Source organism: Myxocyprinus asiaticus, chromosome 35 (genome assembly GCF_019703515.2).
Source record: "Myxocyprinus asiaticus isolate MX2 ecotype Aquarium Trade chromosome 35, UBuf_Myxa_2, whole genome shotgun sequence".
Classification (NCBI taxonomy): Eukaryota; Metazoa; Chordata; class Actinopteri; order Cypriniformes; family Catostomidae; genus Myxocyprinus; species Myxocyprinus asiaticus.
The window spans coordinates 40,385,879-40,408,635 of NC_059378.1; the positions used below are offsets into that span (position 1 = coordinate 40,385,879).

A 22,757-nucleotide genomic window follows, 5' to 3' on the forward strand; every position below is an offset into this window, starting at 1 on the left:
GCACCTCCTCTCTGTAGGCTGTTTCATCATTGTCAGTGATCAGACCTACCACCGTCGTGTCATCAGCAAACTTAATGATGGCCTTGGAGCTATGTGTTGCCACACAGTCATGTGTGTACAAGGAATACAGTAGTGGGCTGAGAACCCAGCCCTGTGGGGCTCCAGTGTTGAGGGTTAGTGATGAGGAGATGTTGCTGCCTATTCTAACCACCTGGCGTCTGCTTGACAGGAAGTCCAGGATCCAGCTGCACAGCGAGCTGTTTAAGCCCAGAGCCCGGAGTTTCTCATCTAGCTTGGAGGGCACTATGGTGTTGAATGCTGAGCTGTAGTCTACAAACAGCATTCTCACATAAGTGTTCTTTTTTCCAGGTGGGAGAGAGCAGTGTGTATTGTAGATGCAATGGCATCATCAGTGGAGCGGTTGTTGCGGTAAGCAAACTGCAGCGGGTCAAGAGAGAGTGGCAATACAGAGCAGATGTAATCTCTGATTAGTCTCTCAAAACATTTGCTGATGATGGGGGTCAGAGCAACAGGACGCCAGTCATTTAAACAAGTTATTTTTGATTGCTTTGGTACAGGCACAAATGTGGATGTTTTAAAGCATGTGGGGACTACAGACAAAGAGAGGGAAAGGTTGAAAATGTCCGTAAAAACACCCGCCAGCTGGTTCGCGCACACTCTGATGACACGGCCCGGAATGCCGTCTGGGCACGCGACTTTGCGGATATTCACCCGTCTGAAGGACCGGGTTGCATCCGCTACAGAGACGGAGAGTGAACTAACCTCTGTAGCTTCAGCCGCGAGAGCTCTCTCCATGAGGGCGGTGTTATTTCCCTCGAAACGAGCATAAAAAGTATTTAGCTCATCCGGTAGAGAGGCAGCGGTGTTCATGGCAAAGTTTTTATTCCCTTTAAAGTCCGTGATGATGTTAATTCCCTGCCACATGCTTCTAGAGTTGGTGGTGTTAAACTGTCCTTCAATCTTGCTCCTGTACTGGCGTTTTGCGGTTCTGATAGTTTTTCGGAGGGCATAACTGGCTTGTTTATGCTCCTCCACGTTCCCGGAATTAAAAGCGGAGGTCCGCACATTAAGTGCCGTGCGAACATCGCTATTGATCCAAGGTTTCTGATTCAGATAGATCCGTATTGTCCTGGTTGTTATATATATATATATATATATATATATATATATATATATATATATATATATATATATATATATATCAAAGATTTTGCAATCAATATATTAAATAAGTATGTTACTTTATGTTATGTCATTGTTGGGATCTAATCTTTAGAGACCCACCAAATGGTGCCATTTATCGGTAGACCTGATGAATTAAGTATTAAAGTGTGAAAATTGGTATCTAATTATGTATTAGTTGAACTGATTATTAGTAATATCCACAACAGCAATATGCTTAAAAAAAATGTATTATCATTAAAATTGATCATCTTTCATTTGTAAAGCATATAAGGGTAAACTGTAACCAATACAGGAAATTTATCATAAATGATTAATCAGTATGAGGAATGGACGATAATCGCACCCAAAGTCTTAATGGGCTGTTAATGATTCTCTAAACTATCAGTTGGACAAACAGCATTGCATCACGTCCCAGAGGTAGAAAGCACTCTGTGATTTTTATTGATTCATTTATTTGCTTTTTTCTTTAAGTGAAACTTTCCTTTCTCTAATAACAGCATTGTTACTTATTGTGATTCTTCGGTGTCAATCTACAGTTTTTTTGCTGGGAAGCTGGTTGAAATTTCATTGCATGCTGTTTTTTGAAAACATTTGAGTAAGTTATTCATTTTAGTTCACAAAGTTTGTGTTAAAACTACTTTTGTGAACTGTTCACAGTATCCAAACAGAACATGGCTGGTTTGTATCACATCGACTGATAATATTTGGTTTCTTGTGAAGAGCAGGAAAAATTTGACATCAGCGTGACAACACAAGGCATGCAGCAGCATAAAACATTGCGTAATAATGAAAATGCAGAGCAAGCTGCACGTTTAGTGAGAGACGACTGCATGAGTCGTGGAAAACAGTTTAGGTTGGTGTATGAAGCCTCTAAACGCTCTCAGTAAGTACATTCTATTTTCTGTGAACAGCTGATTTTGTCTTGTAAAAGGAGAGTCAGTCATAAAATACCAGTCAAAAGTTGGAACACACTTGATTTAATTTATGTCTCTTGTGATCTTAAAGATCTTTTTATCTAAAGACTGCTTTAAATTCATTTGGAAGAAGTTTGAATATTAAGTATAATGTATACATTTGCTTACAAAACTAAAATGTTAATTTAAGAAAGTTTCTTTAAATGGATGAGTTGGACTGAATACTTGATGGTGAAGGAAAAGCAGCCAACAAGTTTCCAGCATACACGTGAACTCCAGTACTGTTTTGGTCATAATTTTCATATTTCCATTTGTGTTATTTTGTACTATTATTCTAAAATGTGGAAAATATAAATGATATAGAATGAGTAAGTGTGTCCAAACTTTTGACTGGTACTGTAGTATATTTGGGTGCTGTTATACTAAAAAACAAATGTGTGTCACTTGAATGAAGAAATTTAAATCTGGAACCAGGGTTTTTTTAATTAGTGGGTCCAGGGTGGGGTGTGAAGAATTGTAAATATTTGACATTCTTCACTGTCTGTCTCTGTCTGTTCTGTCTGCATAAATGATAAGTAATAAGAATATTGAGCAGGGGTGCTAGTGAAATATGACAAAACTACATATATTACTGGTCTTCACTGTATAATTATAATACATGAATACTTTTTAAAGCCAATAAATTCATCTAACCACGAGCAGTTAATTGTTTTCTCGTTTTCTTGTTTATTGTTGTTTAAATAATATTAACAACATATTGACAGCAGCAGATCTGTTGAGCTGTATTTACACATTTACACAGGTCTGTAATTTTGATACACTCTGCTTTTTCATCCCACTGTTCACATTCACTTCAGACATAACTGACTGTGATTACATTTATACCTTGCCAAGACAGGTGGAATTTTTAAGTGTATTTGACCGCTCAGGTGCGAATTCAATCAAGATTCTCGTTTTTTTGTGTGGTTTCTCTCTCTACTCGCTTTCCTTTTTGACCCGTTATCGAGATCAACCAATGGTTGACTTGTGATAGACTGGTATACATATTAGAGGTCGACCGATAGTGGATTTTGCTGATACCGAAAACTAATGTGATGGAAAGGGCAAATAACTGATTAATCGGCCAATAGTTTTTAAAATAGATTTATAGAATGTTAAGAAAATGTCTTAGTCTCTCCTTTCTATCACGGGCACAGACACATAGGCTATAAGAGTCCAAAATGAATAAAATCCTAGAAACAGTTTATTGTACAAGCAAAATCCCAATAATTACCAGAAAAAAAATCTGATTTGGTGCATAATATGGAACTTTTAACTATAAACAAGCCCAAAACCCCCAAGGAACTCTTATTTTGAAATGACAGAGACTTCGTTCTGTTGACGGGGCACGTTTTTAACACTTGATTATCTAATCAAAATAACAAAATATGAATTTAAGTGAGTAAAAAATGGATGAATAGAATATTGTCAGTGATGAAAGATTTAGATACAGCAAATCCCCATGTAATTGTTTTATTTCACTTTTAGAGGCCGCTGTTACACCATAGAATCAAGCCGTTCCAACTATAGAATCCTCCTGCACCTGCCACAGGAGTAATAAAAAAAAATTATTGGCAACTATTGGCCTAGGTTTTTGCCGAAAACCAATAGTTCCAAAAAAGCAAATATTGAGGGGCCTGGGTAGCTCAGCGAGTATTGACGCTGACTACCACCCCTGGAGTCGTGAGTTTGAATCCAGGTTGTGCTGAGTGACTCCAGCCAGGTCTCCTAAGCAACCAAATTGGCCCGGTTGCTAGGGAGGGTAGAGTCACATGGGGTAACCTCCTTGTGGTCGCGATTAGTGGTTCTCGCTCTCGATGAGGCGCGTGGTAAGTTGTGTGTGGATCGCGGAGAGTAGCATGAGCCTCCACATGCTGTGAGTCTCCGCGGTGTCATGCACAACGAGTCACGTGATAAGATGCGCAGATTGATGGTCTCAGAAGCGGAGGCAACTGAGACTTGTCCTCTGCCACCTGGATTGAGTTGAGTAACCGCGCCACCATAAAGATCTACTAAGTAGTGGGAATTGGGCATTCCATATTGGGGAGAAAAGGGGATAAAAATAAATAATTAAATAAAAAGCAACTATTGGCACTGATTAATCAGTAAAACTGATATATCGTTCTACCTCTAATAACTTAGAAACCTTTAATCCTCCAGTGCCGGCCACAGAAGAACAAAGAGGAATAAAAAATAAAAAAACTATCTGCAACTATTGGCCTCGGTTTTTGACTATATAACCGATTTTTCCAAAAAGCAACTACCGACACAGATTAATCAGTAAAACCGATATATCTGTCTACCTCTAATATATATTCATAATGCTCTTATCAGTGTTTTAGCAATGATGTTGAGAAATGAATGAAAATAGTTAATAATGAAGTTTAATTGCAGATGATGTGAAGTATTGGGTTGGAGGGGCTGCACTTGTGCCCTCACTCACAACTATCTTACACGCAAATTTAAACAATCTAGTAAACTGTCTACACTGAATTATAAATACAGTCCCTCGAAGAAGTTTTAAACCACATGACTTTTTGTTGTTGTTTACAGCTTCAAATATATGCTTTTTTGAATATGTAAAATGTATGACCTCATAGCTGGTTTTGGTGTAAGGGTTCAATGCAAGTTGAGCTCAATTGACAGCATTTGTGGCATATTTCGACTCATCCCTCATTCGTTTAAAAACAAATTGTGGTTACAGAAAGGCACTTACAATAGAAGGTGGAAGATCCCTTTAAAATACACACTGTTTCAAAAGTATACAAAAAAAATAAAAAAAAATAAAGGATTTTTGCTGCTTGTTCAATTAACTCAATTAAAATGAACTAAAGCAACACAATTCTGGAACATTTTGTCACAACTTGATTTGATTGTGTTCTATCCATTTAAATGTGTAAAATGTCAGTTTACTTTATCCATTTGAGTTGGGACTACATTGATACTTTTTGTGGTGTTAATGTAGCATTGATGAAACTGGCCAGGGGATTTTCAAATTAAGTGTTATTTTATATGTTTTACGCAAGATGAATATAAGGCGGGACACTTGTTAGTGTTGAATGTTTTAATATGTTGAGATTTAGAAGAGTTTCTGTTATGTTTTTGGGGTTTCCATTATGTGAAGAGTGGAGCTTGAGTTAACGATGAGGACAAGCAGATGCCACACATGAAATTGATTGCTTGTTTCGCTGAGCAAATGCTATGCATCATAGCATAATTACTAAACTACACTCTGTACAATCTGTCATGAGTGAGTAAAACATCAACACATTGAGATCAGCAACTATGTCAACACTTGTGTTTTTGGAAACTGCTCCATTTCCCCTGCACATTTAGTTGAGAGTATTTCCAGTGTTATTTTGAGGATGTTTACACAGTGGTTGAGTGATCTGATAATGCAGGCCTTGTCAAGATAAGCCACTGACAGCGTCTCTTCACGTTTTGACAGTCGACTGTGGAATTACAGACGAGACTGTGGAATGACTGACTGGAATGGGAGTGTGTTACAGAATCAGTTCAGTTTGTGTTGAAGCCGCTATCTTACGTTTACACGTTTCCTAAAAATCCATCACACTCAACAAACCGACTATGTCAAGACTTAAGCTTTGTTTTGCTTGGCGATTTAGTTAACGACTTCATTGTCTTCCTGTAGAATGAGAGCAAAAGTAGCATGTCAGTTTTCCAAAGTATTCGCAGAGGTAGCTCTTTCATAGCTCAGGAGATTTCTTGGAGGGCTCCAGACTGAAAAAAATGACTGTGGAGCCATTGCCTCCTAAACTGAAACATTAAGGAGCCGAATGGCTGTTTTTAGTTGCTAAATTACAGAACTGCTCAATTTATATGGTTGTTCAGAAGTAGTTGGCCGATGGTTTTAAAAACCGATATATGTGACCTGCTCCATCATTTTGAGTCACTTTCCCTTACAAAAAATCTAAACTAGCAGCAAACTTGCCACAAATTTGTGGCAAATTTGCTGCAAATTATTTTCACATGCAAATGAGCTTGTGATTCACCACAAATGTTTGCAGAAGTTTGCAGCTCTTCACCGCTAGTGGTGAACTTGCAGCAACCCTTTGACAACAATGGACAATTTGCAGCAAGTTTGCCGCAAAGCTCATTTGCATGTAAAAATGATCAGTGGCGAATTTGCGGCAAATTTGCCATGAACTCTAGATTTTTGTAAGGGTTGTCCTATACACACATTTTAAGTTGTATGCACTAAAGTAAAAAGGAAAGCATTTAAATTATTAAATTTTGACAGCTGTTTGGAGTAGAAACATAATAATAATATCGCTTAGAAAGCTTAGAAGGCTTAGACCTTCCTAGAATCTGTGCCAGTAGTTGCTTTTTGGAACTATCGGTTATCGACAAAAATCTGTTGATAGTTGCCGATAGTTTTTTCATCATTTAGTCATTTCAGAATAAGAGTCCCCAGTGTGTTTTTGGGCTTGTTTATACTAAGTCCCGTGTTATGCTCCAAATCTTTTTTTCTGGTTCTTATTGGGATTTTGGTTGAACAAAAAACTGCACCTGGGATTTTATTCATTTTGGAATTCAGTCTTTGCCCGCCATAATAAAGAAAGAATAAGATTTTTTTTAAAAATTTTTTACATTGTATAAATCAGTTCAATAAATCAGCCGATTAATTTGTTATCGGCCTTTCCTACCACCTTAGTTATCAGTATCTGCAAAATCCACTATCGGTTGACCTCTAGTAAAGAGCGGCGCACACTCTAAAGATGATATCTGACGAAACCACATATGAACTGGGCGCCAATGGTGAATACATTTTAAATTACTGTCGCAATTATTTATTTTTTGTCGCATTTCCGACCATTTAAGTCGCAGTCTGGACCCTCACTATATATTTCATTTGACGGTATAGTTCACCCAAAAATGAAAAATTTGTCAGAATTTATTCACTTTCATGTCGTTCCAAACCCGTATGACTTCCTTTCTTATGTGGAACACAAAAGGAAAAATGTTTAAGTTAATTCAGAAAAGTCCTTTGAATGCAATGGCAGCTGATAGCGACTCACTTCGAAACTTAAAAAAGTACCAAAATGATCATAAAAGTAGTCCATGCAACTTGTGCATCATATTTCAAATCTTTTGAAGGCCTATGATAGGTTTTGGTAAGAAACCCGATATTTAAGTTATTTTTCAGCAAAAATCTTGACGTCCGTTGCACGTTCATGAGTGTATGAGTGTATGAAACTCGTTGCAAGAATTTGCATAAAAACAAAGTAATGATACTTGTAACTGAATATTTTATAACATTTTGTGTTGTTTTTTACCTAAACCTATCAGATGCCTTCAGAAGACTTCTCAGTAATGACAAAAGTTTTATTTTTGGGTGAACTATTCTTTAAGAATCAACTTTCTCTTAAAATGTTTCTTCTAAAATTCCTTTTGGAGAAATAAAAAATAGACACAAATAAGGCAGTTGTTGATCTACAATACATTTGTACTGTATACATGACATATTGAAACTTTTGTTGGCTGTTTTTCGGTAGGATGTTAATGGTTGTGTATTTTGATTTTTATAAACAGTAAAAAAGACTCTTAGCACAGCCATTTACATGCATATCTTCATGGCTTTGTAAATTTTATTAGAGGTTTGCTAAGGGAAACAAACCTACTGACAAACCCCTAACTAAAGTACTAAACTTTGGCCAGTAAGCAACACCCAAAACATCCTAACAACAGCACAGAATACCTTAGCAACCCCCTGACAACCACCCAGAACACCCTAGCATTGTTGTGGCAAGTTTTACATGGACAAACACCACTATTATTTTCCTCTGAATGAGACAAAAACAAAGTAGATTTGTCCATTTTCAAAGCAAATTTTCCTTATTTTCATAATATTTAAGCAGATTGAATCTTCTCACTTATTCCACACAAGAGACTTGCTGATATGGCTAAAATTAATTTGGATAAGACATGCATCCATATCTTTATGTACAGTATGACAACGTATCTTTACAAGTGTAGACTTTGCACACTTATTCTACTAGCTATTAAAAAGACCCTGTTCCATTAAACCTGTGATGTTCTCTCTTTTTTTATACAGTATATCCAAAAATAGGCTGTTTATTAACAGAATGACCCCAGTGAGATACAGTAAATTGAAACTGAAATAAGTTGAAACTGTAGGATCTTTATATGTGGTGCGTAATGTAAAATAAAGTGCATTTAAAAAAAAAATAAATAAAAAACAGCCTGCCACATTTATCTACAAGAACTGCAAGATGTTGCCAAGTTTCCCTAAATCAACATTTAAAAAAATAAATAAATACTACAGTTTTTAAATGTCTATTTTTATTTTAGACATATATGGTTTAATGTAGGGATGCAGCAATGTATCAGCTGCCAATATTTATTGGTCAATTATTGACCAAATTAAAACCAGTGGTAAACCGGTTCTACGCATGAAAATGCCTATATGAAAAACCGATGGTTTATTTATAATTAATTAGTAACACACAATAAAAACTAATTTTACACTCTGTAGAACTTTGCAAATTTTAATGCACAATTACATAATAAAAGCCACAATATGTAGGAGAGTATATGTCTTAAGAACATGTGATATTTAATTTTTATTCTTTCCCATTCTCACGTTAATGTGGAAAAACCACCATAAAGGGACGTGACAGTTGTGAAAGCGGTTACATGATGAGGGAAACAATCCAAAACACTTTGAAACCAGCAGACTTTGACCTCCGAGACTTCGGTATGATATTAATTAATGCTGCGTGAATGATTTATTTTTGAATTAAGATTGAAATCACAATATGGCCTTGCTCGATTACTAAATCCTAAAAGGCTGAGTTTTAAAATGTTGTTTGCATTCAGCGCTGAAGTTAGCGCTGTGTGAGCAAGCGTCGCCCTCTAGCAGTCTGGATGGCATTATCCATTATACCACTTTAAAACTTCATTTAAAAGGGGGTTTTGTTCCTTTGGTTAAAACTTTTTATTTTTCCATGATGTGGTTAACATTTCCGTGAACTGCCCAACTTATGCATAGAATGAATTTGTAATGCTCTATCATATACAGTACATACATGTTCTGTTGTTTTGAACTGCAAAAACAGAAGTGCAAAAATGTTTTAGAAGTACAAAATAACCTTTTTTATATCAATCATAATGTTATCATACGTAGCTATTTTTTTGTATATTTGTATCTTTCATTGTGGCTGTCTTTAAAATTTTGGCCTGTCATGCGTTTAACAGATCCAATCCATGTACTGTTAGAACAGTAAATGCTGATTTCCAGTTTGGTCATTCAGCAGATGGCAGTGTGAGAAAAATGCTCCCAGTCGGCGTTACTAATCCCACAATTCAAATACCACAGATCTAGTTAAAATTTTATCTAAATATGGCTGAGGGAGACAGATACAGAAAGGTGAAGAGGAAACTGACTGTAAGGCAAGAGAAAGAGGGGGAAATTGATGAAGATGACAAAGCCGATCAACAAAACGGCAATGCTAACATATCCGTCCTCTCAACGGATCCTAAAACAGCTATTCAAGACAGTATACATGCCATACACTCTGAGATTCTGGCCCTACGTTCAGACTTCAAAGGTGAATTTAAAGAATTTCGTAAAAAATTCAGAGATGACATAAGGAATGGAGCAAGAGAGAGAAAATTGTGGATTGTCAAAGGATGTTCTTCTACCCTGTCTAAGCTACTGCAGTTCTTCAACACAAAAAGGAGTACGGTAATGTTAAGAGAGTCCTTAAGAACAATCAAATACAATTTCAGACACCATATCCAGCAATACTGAATGTTTTCCTAGCCAGTGGGACCAAAGTTTTCCACAGTGCAGCCGAGGCAACTAGAGAGCCATGGAAAGAGCAGCAAATAAAGAACCTTTTTGGCAGTGTCAGAAATGAGAAACAGCAAGCAACACGGATAGGCATGGATACGAGAAAACCTGGGGAGCTACCAGCATACCCCTGGATGGAACAAGACGAGCGAGTCGTCATGAATACAAAGACTGTTTGTATCTGGAGGACATTTGGTCAACTACGGGGTATTTCAGACATTAGATTGACACATCACAGACTATAATCCCCCAAGACAGCAAGTCTAAGCTTCAGTCTATACAGGTTAGAACACTTTATTTTTAGTAATTGTTAAGTAAAATTTTCCCTATAAGCCATTTTAAGATCTTATTTTATTTGTGAAGGAATCTCCCACCTAAAATATGCAGGAAAAACTCAGCATTTTCTTTTCTTTGTTATAATTTTATTTTGAAGAGGACTTTTTCTTTTTTCTTGCGACTTTTAGCACAATAAGAGTGGCCCTCGTCTAGCACGAAGATTTCCCCTTGGTCACTGAGTGGGTTAAAGGTATAAACTTTGTGTTGGAAATCCATGGTTTATGTACTTTAATTTTGTTCCAAATTTCAATGTTCATGTCCAGTTGCCTTTAGTACATTTTGTCTAAGCATAGTCGCAATTCCATGCAAGTTCAGGGATACAAGGTAATGTTGCTTAATGTTAATGGGTTGCATTATGTAGTGAAGAGGAGTAGAGTAATTGCAAAGATGAAGGAGGATCGGTTAAATATTGCATTTTGGCAGGAAACTCATCTCTCACACGCAGAACACAAGAAATGTAAAAAACTGGGCGTTAGGAACTGTTTTTTTTTATCACATAGGTCTGGCCGAAAACGTGAAGTAGTTATTTTTATTCCCAACTCACAAAATTTTGAAGTAGTATCTGAAATTAAGGATAGGGAAGGCAGAGTGTGACGAGGAAGAGGGCATGGCCGGCGCTGAATCAGATGAGCAGCGGGAGAGCGAGATACAGGGGGGCCGGTGGCGCCAGTTTAAGAGAGAGAGAGACGCACACGGCCACGCTGTGTGTTTGTTTGTCTTATGTTTTATGTTGTTTTAAGTTTGAGTTTGATATTAAACTTTACGTTGACTGTTCAGCTGGTTCCTGCCTCCTCCTTGCCCATCCTTTAACTGTTACAGTGGTGCCAAAACCCGGGAAGGAGGAGGGATGCGCTGTCATGGAGTCCTCGCTGCTGCCGTCTGCCTGGGGATGGAGGGGTCGCTGCCAGCCGCCAAGAGTCAGAGGAAACACTGCCGTCTGTCAAAAAGGGGAGGAGCGGTTCTGTCCACCAGGGGTCGGAGGGCTCGCTGCCATCTGCGAGGGGGAGGAGCGAGCTGTCGTCCGCCAGTGGGTGGAGGAGCGGTTGAGGACCGGGCGACAGCGTGTCCGTGGACTGGCGAGCAAGTTTTTTCTCTCTATCCTCTCTCTGTCTCTCCCGCTCACCCTTTCCCTCTCCCCATGCCTCCCCTCATCTCTCCCCCAAGTTCCCAGGAGGCGGGGTGGACCAGAATGGCCGGAAGGGCAGCATCTCCCCTCCTGAGATGGGGGGGAGTAAGTAAGTCCGGTGGCACCTCGGGGGGAAGAGTGTGATGAGGAGGAGGGCGTGGTGCTGAATCAGATGAGCAGCGGGATAGCGAGATAAAGTGGGGCCGGAGGCGCCAGTTCGAGAGTGGCACGCTGTGTGTGTGTGTTTGTCTTTTGTTTTATGTTGTTTTAAGTTTGAGTTTGATATTAAACTTTATGTTGACTGTTCAGCCGGTCCCTGCCTCCTCCTTGCCCATCCTTTAACTGTTACACAGATTTATATAAGTTAAGGGCAAACTAGATCAGAAAGAGGTGACATTGTTTAAAATGTATGCCCTCCAGGGAGTAACAAATTGTTTTTTTAGAAAGGCTTTTCAAAAGATTGCCACAGACACAGGAACTTTAATATGCAGTGGTGATTTAAATATTCATCTCCAACCTAAGCTGGACCTTAGGAAAGGAGTAACCCCACAGGCCTCAATGGTACGGAAATTGTCTAAAGAGTTAGGGTTAATTGATGTCTGGAGGGAATTACACCCCTCAGGTAAACAATATACATATTATTCAGCCCCTCACTCTGTATATTCCAGGATAGACTATTTTTTATGTTGAAATCAGACCAACATTGCATCATAAATTGTGACATAGGCATGAATGATGTATCAGTTCATGCAGGGATTTATTTTAAATTTCATCTAGATAATCCACCAAAAAATATTTTATGGTGCCTAAATACAGGCATTTTTAATGATATGGCAGTGCAAGAACAGGTGAAAAAAGACCTTTGTCTATATTTGAAGGATAATGACAATGGAGAAGTTTCACCGCACGTATTATGGGATGCATTTAAGGCTGTTATACATGGAAAACTTAATTAATACATTTCTCGACTCTAGATCTGCCTTCAATTGGAGAATGTCAGAACAGAATTTTGACAGCAGAAGTAACACCAGATGAACTAGATAAAGTTATTTCATGGTTAAAGACAAACAAATCTTCAGCAACAGATGACGTCCCATCAGAATGGTATAAAACATGACATGAATTAACACCTTTACTCCTAAGATTTTTTAATCATACATTAAAAGGGAGAAGCCACGCAATCCTGGAGCCATCGTATCTGTGATACCAAAACAAGAAAAGGATAGTAAAGAATGTAGTTCATACAGGCCCATCTCAGTCCTAAATGTGGATTACAAAATATATACTTCAATTTTAGAAAAGAGATTGGAAACTGTCCTGCCTGAATTAATTGATTTGGACCAGACAGGGATTATCCAAGGTAGAAAGACGGTATGGTATTAAGCATACACTTCATGTTGTGAGCCACATAATGCAAAACAAAACTAGCACAGTCCTTCTTAGTTTAGATGGGGAAAAGGCATGTGATTCAGTGGGATGGGAATACCTTTATCAAGTATTGAGCAGATTTGGGTTTTATATAGAATTTATCCAATGTATCAGAACATTATATTCAGCACCTACAGCAAGACTTAAAATAAACAGTTATTTGTCCCAGAATATTTCATTAGAAAGAGGTACCAGACAGGGCTGTCCACTATCCCCATCCTTATTTGCGCTATTTATAGAGCCACTTGACCAAACTAATAGGGAAAACATAGAAATTAAGGGTATAAAAATTCAAGGGGAGGAACAGAAGATCTCCCTGTATGCTGATGACACACTTCTATATCTAGCTGACCCAGGGCATAGTATTGTACTTTTGATGTCTACCCTTGAGTCCTTTGGGGACCTCTCTGCTTATGCAGTGAATATCCAGAAAACCCAAATTTTGTCAAACAATTTTTACCATCACAAACTCTGGAAAAGAGATTTAATTTTTACTGGGACAGTCAAAATATAAAGTACTTGGGAATAATCCTTCCAAGGGATATAACTAAGCTTTATGAAAGTAATTACGGCCCTATTTCTAAGGCATTAAAATCAGACATGGCTAGGTGGCTACTCCCACCAATCAGTTAAAATGAATATATTGCCTCGTCTACTTTATTTATTCCAGTCCTTGCTGGTTGAAGTCTCCCAGAAATAATTTTATGACTGGGACAAAATGGTATCCAGATTTATCTGGAATGGGAAGAAACCTCGAACTAGATTTAACAGGTTACAATTAGTAAAAGAAAAAAGGGGGGAGATCATTACCTTGTTAACAAGATTATTATAGTGCAGCCCAGATGAGACCCTTGGTCTGCTGGTGTGATAAGAGCAAGATTGTGGTTTTTATGAAGTCAGATCATATAACTTGTCGGCAAAAATGGAAGAAGCTTTTCGTGTCAAGTTTAAAAAGGAAAAGAAAAAAGCGATGCAGCTCTAAAAGTGGCGAAAGACCTTGATTATTGGCATTACATCCATGGCTGGAACAGTACGTTAAACATTGTGACATCACCCCAGCAAACTAGTTTTAAAATGATGCTGTGCATAGTATAAACACCGGCTTTGTTCGTCTAGGGTGCTTTAGGCCACGTACACACTAATACTTTTTCGTTTGATAACGCATTAATTTCGCTAAATTTTTGGCCTTCGGTGATGGCGTTTTTGTCCAGCAAAAACTGAGCTTTTTGAAAACGCTCTCCCAAGTGGATAAATTTATACATGCAGTCTTCGCGTTGTAGTGTGGACAGGGAAAATGGAGGTATTCGAAAACGATACTGAATTTGTGGTCATTTGACACAGTCATGTGATCTATTCAACCCAAAACAATCTAGATGGCAGCCAGTGTTGTAGCGCCGTTGTTGTGCCTGCTATTCATAACCTTCACATTGCGTTCCTTCAAAGGTGACAGGAAGTTTACTCGGAATTGCTGTTCCATGGCGGAACATGAGGACAATTGTGTATCAGACCATACATGGAAATGACGCGTGGCCACGGTTTTAAAATTTTTCGCATATGCAGTAAGGGGAATTTAGCATTCTCAGATGTTTCAGTGTGGACGAGCAACTTTTGGAAAAAGTTTGAAAATGGCAGTGTGGAGGGAGAGCGTTTAGAAAATGCAGTTTTCAAATTTATCCAGATTAATGTGGACGTAGCCTTAATTCCTCAAGAAGAAAAATAGTTCGGCTTCATCCATAGTGTATATTAGACTTTGGTAAGGTAAAAATAAGGTAAGTGGCAAAATATTGGTATCGGCCTACAGTTATTTTTTCAAAACCGGTATCGGTCAAAAAAAAATTTATATCGGTGCATCCCAAGCTCTAAATTGTCAAAATGTATGGTTTTAAACATTTTGCTTTACTTTACATATTTAAAAACGGAATAAATCGAATGTTTGGATTTGGCATTCCAAAACTTTTGTGGTCATGATAGCTTTTGCATTAGTGTAGAAGCAATACACAGTTGATTATGTTGGCTGTTGTCTCATTAATACGTCCTCTGAAACCAGTATGATAATCCAGGGTGGTGACAACAACGTGATTGCTGTTTCAACCCATTTTCTGTGCATGACTACTCTATACTTTTGACTGTTTTTCCTGCATGTTATATCCTGTCCAAAAAACACTTTGACGACAAACCATCTGCCAATAACATTCATATCAATGGTCAAATGGAAACAATGGCCTTTCATTATTACTTAGCCTCTTGATTGCCATGTCTACATATTAAATTATAATTACACACAACACAGTTAGAAAAGGAAAGCCAAGGGCCTTACATAACAATCATGTATGAGAGTGTGTGTGTGTGTGTGTGTGTGTGTGTGTGTGTGTGGGCAGGTGTAAGTGGTTTACGAAGACTTTTTTTTAGGTTATAAACTGGCAATTACAAGGGTATTATGCTATAAATGTGGTTTATGAGGACATTTCTAGTGTCCCCATAATTCAAATCACTTAAAAAACATATTAAATTATGTTTTAGTGAAAATGTAAAAATGCAGAAGGTTTTTTGTGAGGGTTAGGTTTAGGGTTAGGGTTAGGGGATAGAATCTATAGTTTGTACGGTATAAAAATCATTATGTCTATGGAGAGTCCTCATAATGATAGCTGCACCAACATGTGTGTGTGTGTGTGTGTGTGTGTGTGTGGATCATGGGAATGGTATTGTACTGATGTTGTCATTGATGACTAAGCATTAGAAAGCTACATAAACAAAAGCTTGGATATAACTAAAACCATCATCATCATCATCATCATAGAAACCCTTATTTAAAGTTTCAAAGTTGTTTATCAGTCTCCATTAATGGATTAAACACAAGGGAGAAGCTGGCTCATCTAGTTTTTTAACAAAATAGGTCAGTTTCCTTGGGAAACTTGCATTATCAAGTAGAACAAGCCACTTTTGGTTTGTGCTAAATCTTGTACAAGCTTCACCTGTGATACAAACCATGTTGAAAAGCCTCAAATTATATAGGCGATCGTTTGTATTTAATTAGTTCTCTGGTTGTAATGTATATTTTAACAAGATGATAAAACTGTCAAATACTGTAAACAGCAATAATAATCAGATGTACTGTATAGATGGGTAGTTGACATGACTTGTCAAACTGTGACAGCAGTGTGAAAGCAATACTTCATCTAAAACTACTCAGAATGTAATACATTGAATATTTGCAGTTATATATATATATATATATATATATATATATATATATATATATATATATATATTGTTCGTTTAACTTAATTCAATAGTGGATGTTGGTTCCACACAATGAAAATTAGTTTATTTGATATGAAATTAAAATGTAAGCTCTACTCATATACTTTGTGTAGCAAACACCTAAATGATTTCAGTAAACGTCACTTAAAATGTATCTGCTCAAATAACTCTATTAAACCTTGCAGCTTGTTGCTAGCAACAAACACATTTGCATATAATACTGTACACTGGCGGCCAAAAGTTTGGGATAATGTACAGATTTTGCTGTTTCGGAAGGTAATTGGTACTTTAATTCACCAAAGTGGCATTCAGCTGATCACAAAGTATAGTCAGGACATTACTGATGTAAAAAACAGCACCATCACTATTTGAAAAAAGTCATTTTTGATCAAATCTAGACAGCAGCCATCACTCCAACACCTTATCCTTGAGTAATCATGATAAATTGATCATTTGGTACTAGAAAATCACTTGCCATTATATCAAACACAGTTGAAAGCTATTTGGTTCGTTAAATGAAGCTTAACATTGTCTTTGTGTTTGTTTTTGAGTTGCCACAGTATGCAATAGACTGGCATGTCTTAAGGTCAATATTAGGTCAAAAATGGCAAAAAAGAAACAGCTTTCTCTAGAAACTCATTCAGTCAATCATTGTTTTGAGGAATGAAGGCTATACAATGCTTGAAATTGCAAAAACTGCAGATTTCATCCAAAGGTGTACACTACAGTCTTCAAAGACAAAGAACAACTGGCTCTAACAAGGACAGAAAGAGATGTGGAAGACCAGATGTACAACTAAACAAGAGGATAAGTACATCAGAGTCTCTAGTTTGAGAAATAGACGCCTCACATGTCCTCAGCTGACAGCTTCATTGAATTCTACCCGCTCAACACCAGTTTCATGTACAACAGTAAAGAGAAGACTCAGGGGTGCAGGCCTTATGGGAAGAATTGCAAAGAAAAAGCCACTTTTGAAACAGAAAAACAAAAAGAAAATGTTAGAGTGGGCAAAGAAACACAGACATTGGACAACAGATAATTGGAAAAGAGTGTTTTGGATCTTAACCCCATTGAGCTTTTGTGGGATCAGTTAGACTGTAAGGTGCGTGAGAAGTGCCCGACAAGACAGTCACATCTATGGCAAGTGCTACAGGAAGTGTGGGGTGAAATGTCACCTGAGTATCTGGACAAACTGACAGCTAGAATAACAAGGATCTGCAAAGCTGTCATTGCTGCACGTGGAGGATTTTTTGATGAGAACTCTTTGAAGTAGTTTACGTTTTTTTTTTTTTTTTTTTTTTTTTTTAAATTGTAATAGTAATTTTTCACTTTATTAATGTCCTGACTATACATTGTGATCAGTTTAATGCCACTTTGGTGAATACAAGTACCAATTTCTTTCCATAAGAGCAAAATCTGTAAATTATTCCAAATTTTTGGCCGCTAGTGTATATGCATATACCTTTTTGTACAAGTATGGTGCAGCTAAAGCTTTACAGATCCCAAACACTCATTATACTGATGATTCCTCAGTATTTGCTCCATGAGAAAAGCAACAAGCACTGATCGTTCATGTTATGTTCTCATCCAAAACATAAATGTATTATGTTGATTTCAAGTTTACTGGTTTAGTATTTTCAGTAAAGCTGCTTTCCTTTTTTCCTGTGTGAACTGCAATAAAGATTAAAGGTGAATAAATGATGAAAAACTTACAGGAAATGTGACCAGTTACAGCACCGACAAACATGCATTTCCCTTACACAGACAGGGCATATGTTCATTTTATACTAATGAATCTTGTTGTTGAAAAAAGTTCATAACCATGATATTTGTCAACTACAATTATTTTATTTGTTTTTCATTTCTTTCTTTTTTTAAACAGCACTAGCCAACCAATCATTCAGTTTAAAACTACATGTGTACCACAAGGGGGCAGCATCCATTTCTAATCAAACTTTAAATTCTGCTCTTGAAGATTCTCTCCCACATTCATGTTACACAGTTAGGTGTCATCAAAGCGTTCTGGTTTGAGAAATACAGTTGGAAACAAACTAGTGCAGTTTACACCTCTGCAATGTGCTTCACATTTTCCAACAACTGAACCAACTCCTACAAAAAACAAACAAACAAACAAACAAAAAAAAGATTAAATGTGCATCGTTATAAATACCATTGCATCATCCAAACATCACACAAAAGTGACATATTCCTCAGATTACTGATGTGACTTTTTTTTTTCTTTTAAGGATGTGAGTGATGAAAGTATGGTGTCATTTCTGTTTATTGCAGATCCTCGTGGGATTTGTAGTCCTTTTTAATTACTCCCCAGCTATGGCGTAGGCTATTTGTAGTTTAATATATATAGCATTTGTAATATAGCATCATTGTACAGGCTATTTAATTTTATAAAACAGATAATTGCGGTGCTGAATGCTGATTTGTCAATTAGCACGCGATGAGGTGAAACACATAGCTGCTGTGCATCAATGCACAGCTCAGAAGCCAAGTTAACATGTCAGGAAAGATATCTTTAAGCGGAAGGATGCTACTTAATGAATTAATTTGCTTAAAGGAATATTCTGGGTTCAATACAAGTTAAGCATTTGCGGCATTATGTTGATTACCACCAAAAATTAATTTTGACTCGTCCCCCCTTTGCTTAAAACACAACAACAACAAAAACAAAGAAAAAATGGGTTACAGTTAGGCACTTGGAAGTGACACAAGAGAAGTGAATGGGGACAATCACTTACATTTATTCTTTTGTTAAATCCTGTGTATGATTTGAGCAGTAAGTTGCTTAAATCAGCGGTCGTTTAAAAAAAAAATTTGTATCTCCTGTTCTCCCAATTTGGAATGCTCAATTCCCACTACATAGTAGGTCCTCGTGGTGGTGCGGTTACTCACCTCAATCTGGGTGGCGGAGGACAAGTCCCAGTTGCCTCCGCTTCTGAGACCATCAATCCACGCATCTTATCATGTGACTCATTGTGCATGACACCGCGGAGACTCACAGCATGTGGAGGCTCATGCTATTCTCCGCGATCCACACACAACTTACCACACGCCCCATTGAGAGCAAGAACCACTAATCACGACCACGAGGAGGTTAACCCATGTGACTCTACCCTCCCTAGCAACTGGGCCAATTTGGTTGCTTAGGAGACCTGGCTGGAGTCACTCAGCACGCCCTGGAAATCGAACTCGCTACTCCAGGGGTGATAGTCAGCGAAATCAATGGTCGTTTTAGGGTTCACGCCGTTACGTCATCATGGCAAAAAAGTTGTGAAATTGGATATTACTTTACACAGATGCGGTTAGCAAGCGATTTTATTAGACTAAGTCATGTTAACACACATATTGTTTATGTCTTGCAGCTATACTTTTGAAAAAGTGAATATTTTAACATTTACGGATTGACCCCATTCACTTCCATTGTAAGTGTTCATTGTAACCTCGATTTTTTTTTTCTTTATTTTTCTAAATGTAATTTTTGGGGTAATCAATATTTTGCCACAAATGCTGTCAATTGAGTTAAACTGAATTGAACACGTTGTATTTCTTTAATAAAATAACGTTTTAATGAAAATGTGTGTCCTTAATATTTTAATTATCATCAATATTAATTCATATTATTCATCATTATAAAATGATTTTATTAAAAAATATTTTAATAATTATGAACAGGTTGATAAAGGCAACATGGCTTAAATTGTGCTTAATAAATATTTAATAAGTAGGCCTATTTATAATGTTTGCTAAGCAAGGGGTGCGAATAACTGAGATTATCTCATTATAGTGCTTGGTTCACAAGAAGTGGCTATTTTATAAATACAAAAATATAATAAAACAAGTAATATTTTATTTATTGTTACATGATATTAATAGCATTGCATTACTTTCAAATTATATCATTATTATATCACATATTAATATTAGCATATTGAATGCATCTAAAAAGATTTGGTATCACAGAAAAGCCCAGGACGTCCTCTTTAAAACTAAGCTTGACTTGGTCTCAGAGATTTTAACAAAAATATATGAAAAACAAACAAATAAATAAATAAATGGATGGGTGAATGGATTTGCCAGGCTGTATTTCTGTCAACTCTTATCTGTAAGAATTTCTGTGGGGAAATCATTCCTTGATTGGACTGTGTCCATCACACATAACTTATCCAAAACTTGGGATGTGATGATTGCCAATCTGCGATCTGCATTTCACCTTGCAGCAAAAAGTGTTCCAGGTCATATCTCATGTCCAACATGAAAACGTTTGCTGTTTGAGGGGTCACAGCCTGTGTATCTTGGAATTTCAGCTGTTGAAGCCTTTATCTCTGGTATGTTCCTCCCTGGTACAGCAGAGAGCAGAAGTTCAGTTGTGCTGATGTGTCTTAATGTTGAACCAGAGACCTTGTGTCGTGCTGTAGAACACACTGTGAAATAAACTCACTTCACACTATAGAGATTTTACATTTTGTTGGAATGGAAAAAGGGCCACTTCCTGTTTTTTTTAAATGTCTCGTGACTAGTTGTTTGTGGTTCAGCATTTTTAAAATGCAGCTCAGAGGTTTTATTTTCAATGAGGCTTGGTTTTCCGGAGAGTGTCATGTGATTTTCATGAGTGATTCATGTTTGGAACAATATGAGGGTGAGTGTTGACAACTTTTACAGTTTTGGGTGAACTGTACCTTTAATAGACTCAGGGTTAATAGACAATATAATGTATTTGTTTACCATTTTTTCACGTCTAGTGTCTGGGTTATTGTTATTTTACAATAAGTGAAAAAGTCACATATTCATACAACATTTGTTTACATTTGATTTATGATTTACAGTAGAAATAATCTTAAATATTTATTAATAACTCTGTTTTACATTCATCAAAATCCCACAAAACATTCCATTTATTTCCAGGTTTAAATCGATTTTTAATCACAGACTTTTGGACCCCGCTATAGGACATTTATTCTGGGTGGCTAAATGTTTGGCCATCATTTATCTTGTGGCACAGAGTTCAAAGTGAAAAGTCAAAGTCGTTTATTTGTGACGTACACCTATACATAGTGACACTGAAATGCTTTTGCTGCAAGTTAGCTTTACTATGCATTTTTAAAGTTTAAATAACCTAAACTAAAAAATAATTATAAAAATGAAAAAGTTAAGATTACAAAAGAAGGCTTTGTATACATATTTCTATATATATATTCAGGATTTGTAACTCTATATTCAGATTTAAAACAATATATTGAGATTTACAATTACATATTCAGATTAACAAGTATATATTTGAATATATATATATATATGTATATATGTATGTGCGTATGTATGTATGTATGTATGTATGTATGTATGTATATACAGTCAGTGTTGTGAGGGTTACTTTTGAAATGTATTTCACTACAGATTACAGAATACATGCTGTAAAATGTAATTTGTAATGTATTCCATTAGATTACTCAAGGTCAGTAATGTAATCTAAATACTTTGGATTACTTCTTCAGCACTGGTAGATTTTTTCACTTGTTTTGACTATAAAAACTCTGTCAGTACAGTAAGACAAAATACACATGTTAAAAATACATTCTCTGAAAAACCGAAATATCTAATGCAGTGTTGTTTCTGAAACAAGATTAATCATATTGATCTTGTTTTAAGGATTTTTAGATATTTTTACAGGAAAACAATACAAAAATTATTATCAAGAATACGATTTTTGCCCTAATATCAAAGGTCTTACTAGAAAAAAAGAAATTATGATCTAATGTGAATTTTCTTGATAAAAATATGATCATGCCTGGTAACATGTGCATGTAAAATGGCTAGAAATAGCATTTTATCTTAGCGTAAAGCTGACAATTTACACAAGATTTATTTCTATTTCTTCTGCTCCAAACTTACTTCAAACTTACTTCTCTGTCTGCTCGTATGAATGTAACACATCATAAGAAAGTGTTTCACTGCTGTTCAAATGCACTTTGGATCACATCATTTATATGTATAAATGTTTTCCATCTGAAAGGACTAAATATTAAATGAAACAAATGACAATAAAATGCAAAGTAATCTCTTCAGTAATCTAAATACTTTTTGAATGTAACTGTATTCTAATTACCAATGATTTAAATTGTAACTGTAGTGGAATACAGTTACTTATATTTTGTATTTTAAATACATAATCCCGTTACATGTATTCCGTTACTCCCCAACCCTGTATACAGCACATATATATTATATATATTCAGGATTTGTTACTACATATTATCCAGATTTATATTTTAATTTTATATAATTATTTCCTGTTTGGCCCCCATAATATAAATAATTATAGAAAAAAAAATAATGTTGTAAAAATAATTATTTATAATTATATCATATAAATAATACAAATAAATAATAATATAAAATCAGAATAATTCTGAATCTAATAATTAAATACATGTATGAAAATGTGTGTGTGTGTGTGTGTGTGTGTGCATATATACAGGTGCATCTCAATAAATTAGAATGTCGTGGAAAAGTTCATTTATTTCAGTAATTCAACTCAAATTGTGAAACTCGTGTAATAAATAAATTCAATGCACACAGACTGAAGTAGTTTAAGTCT

The 22,757-nt window shown here is 36.3% G+C and overlaps 1 protein-coding gene across 2 annotated transcripts in view; it reads left to right on the forward strand.

Moving 5' to 3' along the window:
- The first annotated feature begins 2,070 nt into the window (after positions 1–2,070).
- The window catches only part of LOC127426033 (equilibrative nucleoside transporter 1-like), a 36,963-nt gene continuing 16,276 nt past the window's right edge, over positions 2,071–22,757 (forward strand). The window contains exon 1 of one of the 2 annotated variants that reach the window (XM_051672486.1): positions 2,071–2,089. The gene's annotated coding sequence lies outside the window, so the exon portion shown is untranslated. Of the gene's footprint in view, positions 2,090–20,569; positions 20,799–22,757 lie in introns of those variants that run through there. The other variant, XM_051672485.1, reaches the window with a different exon arrangement.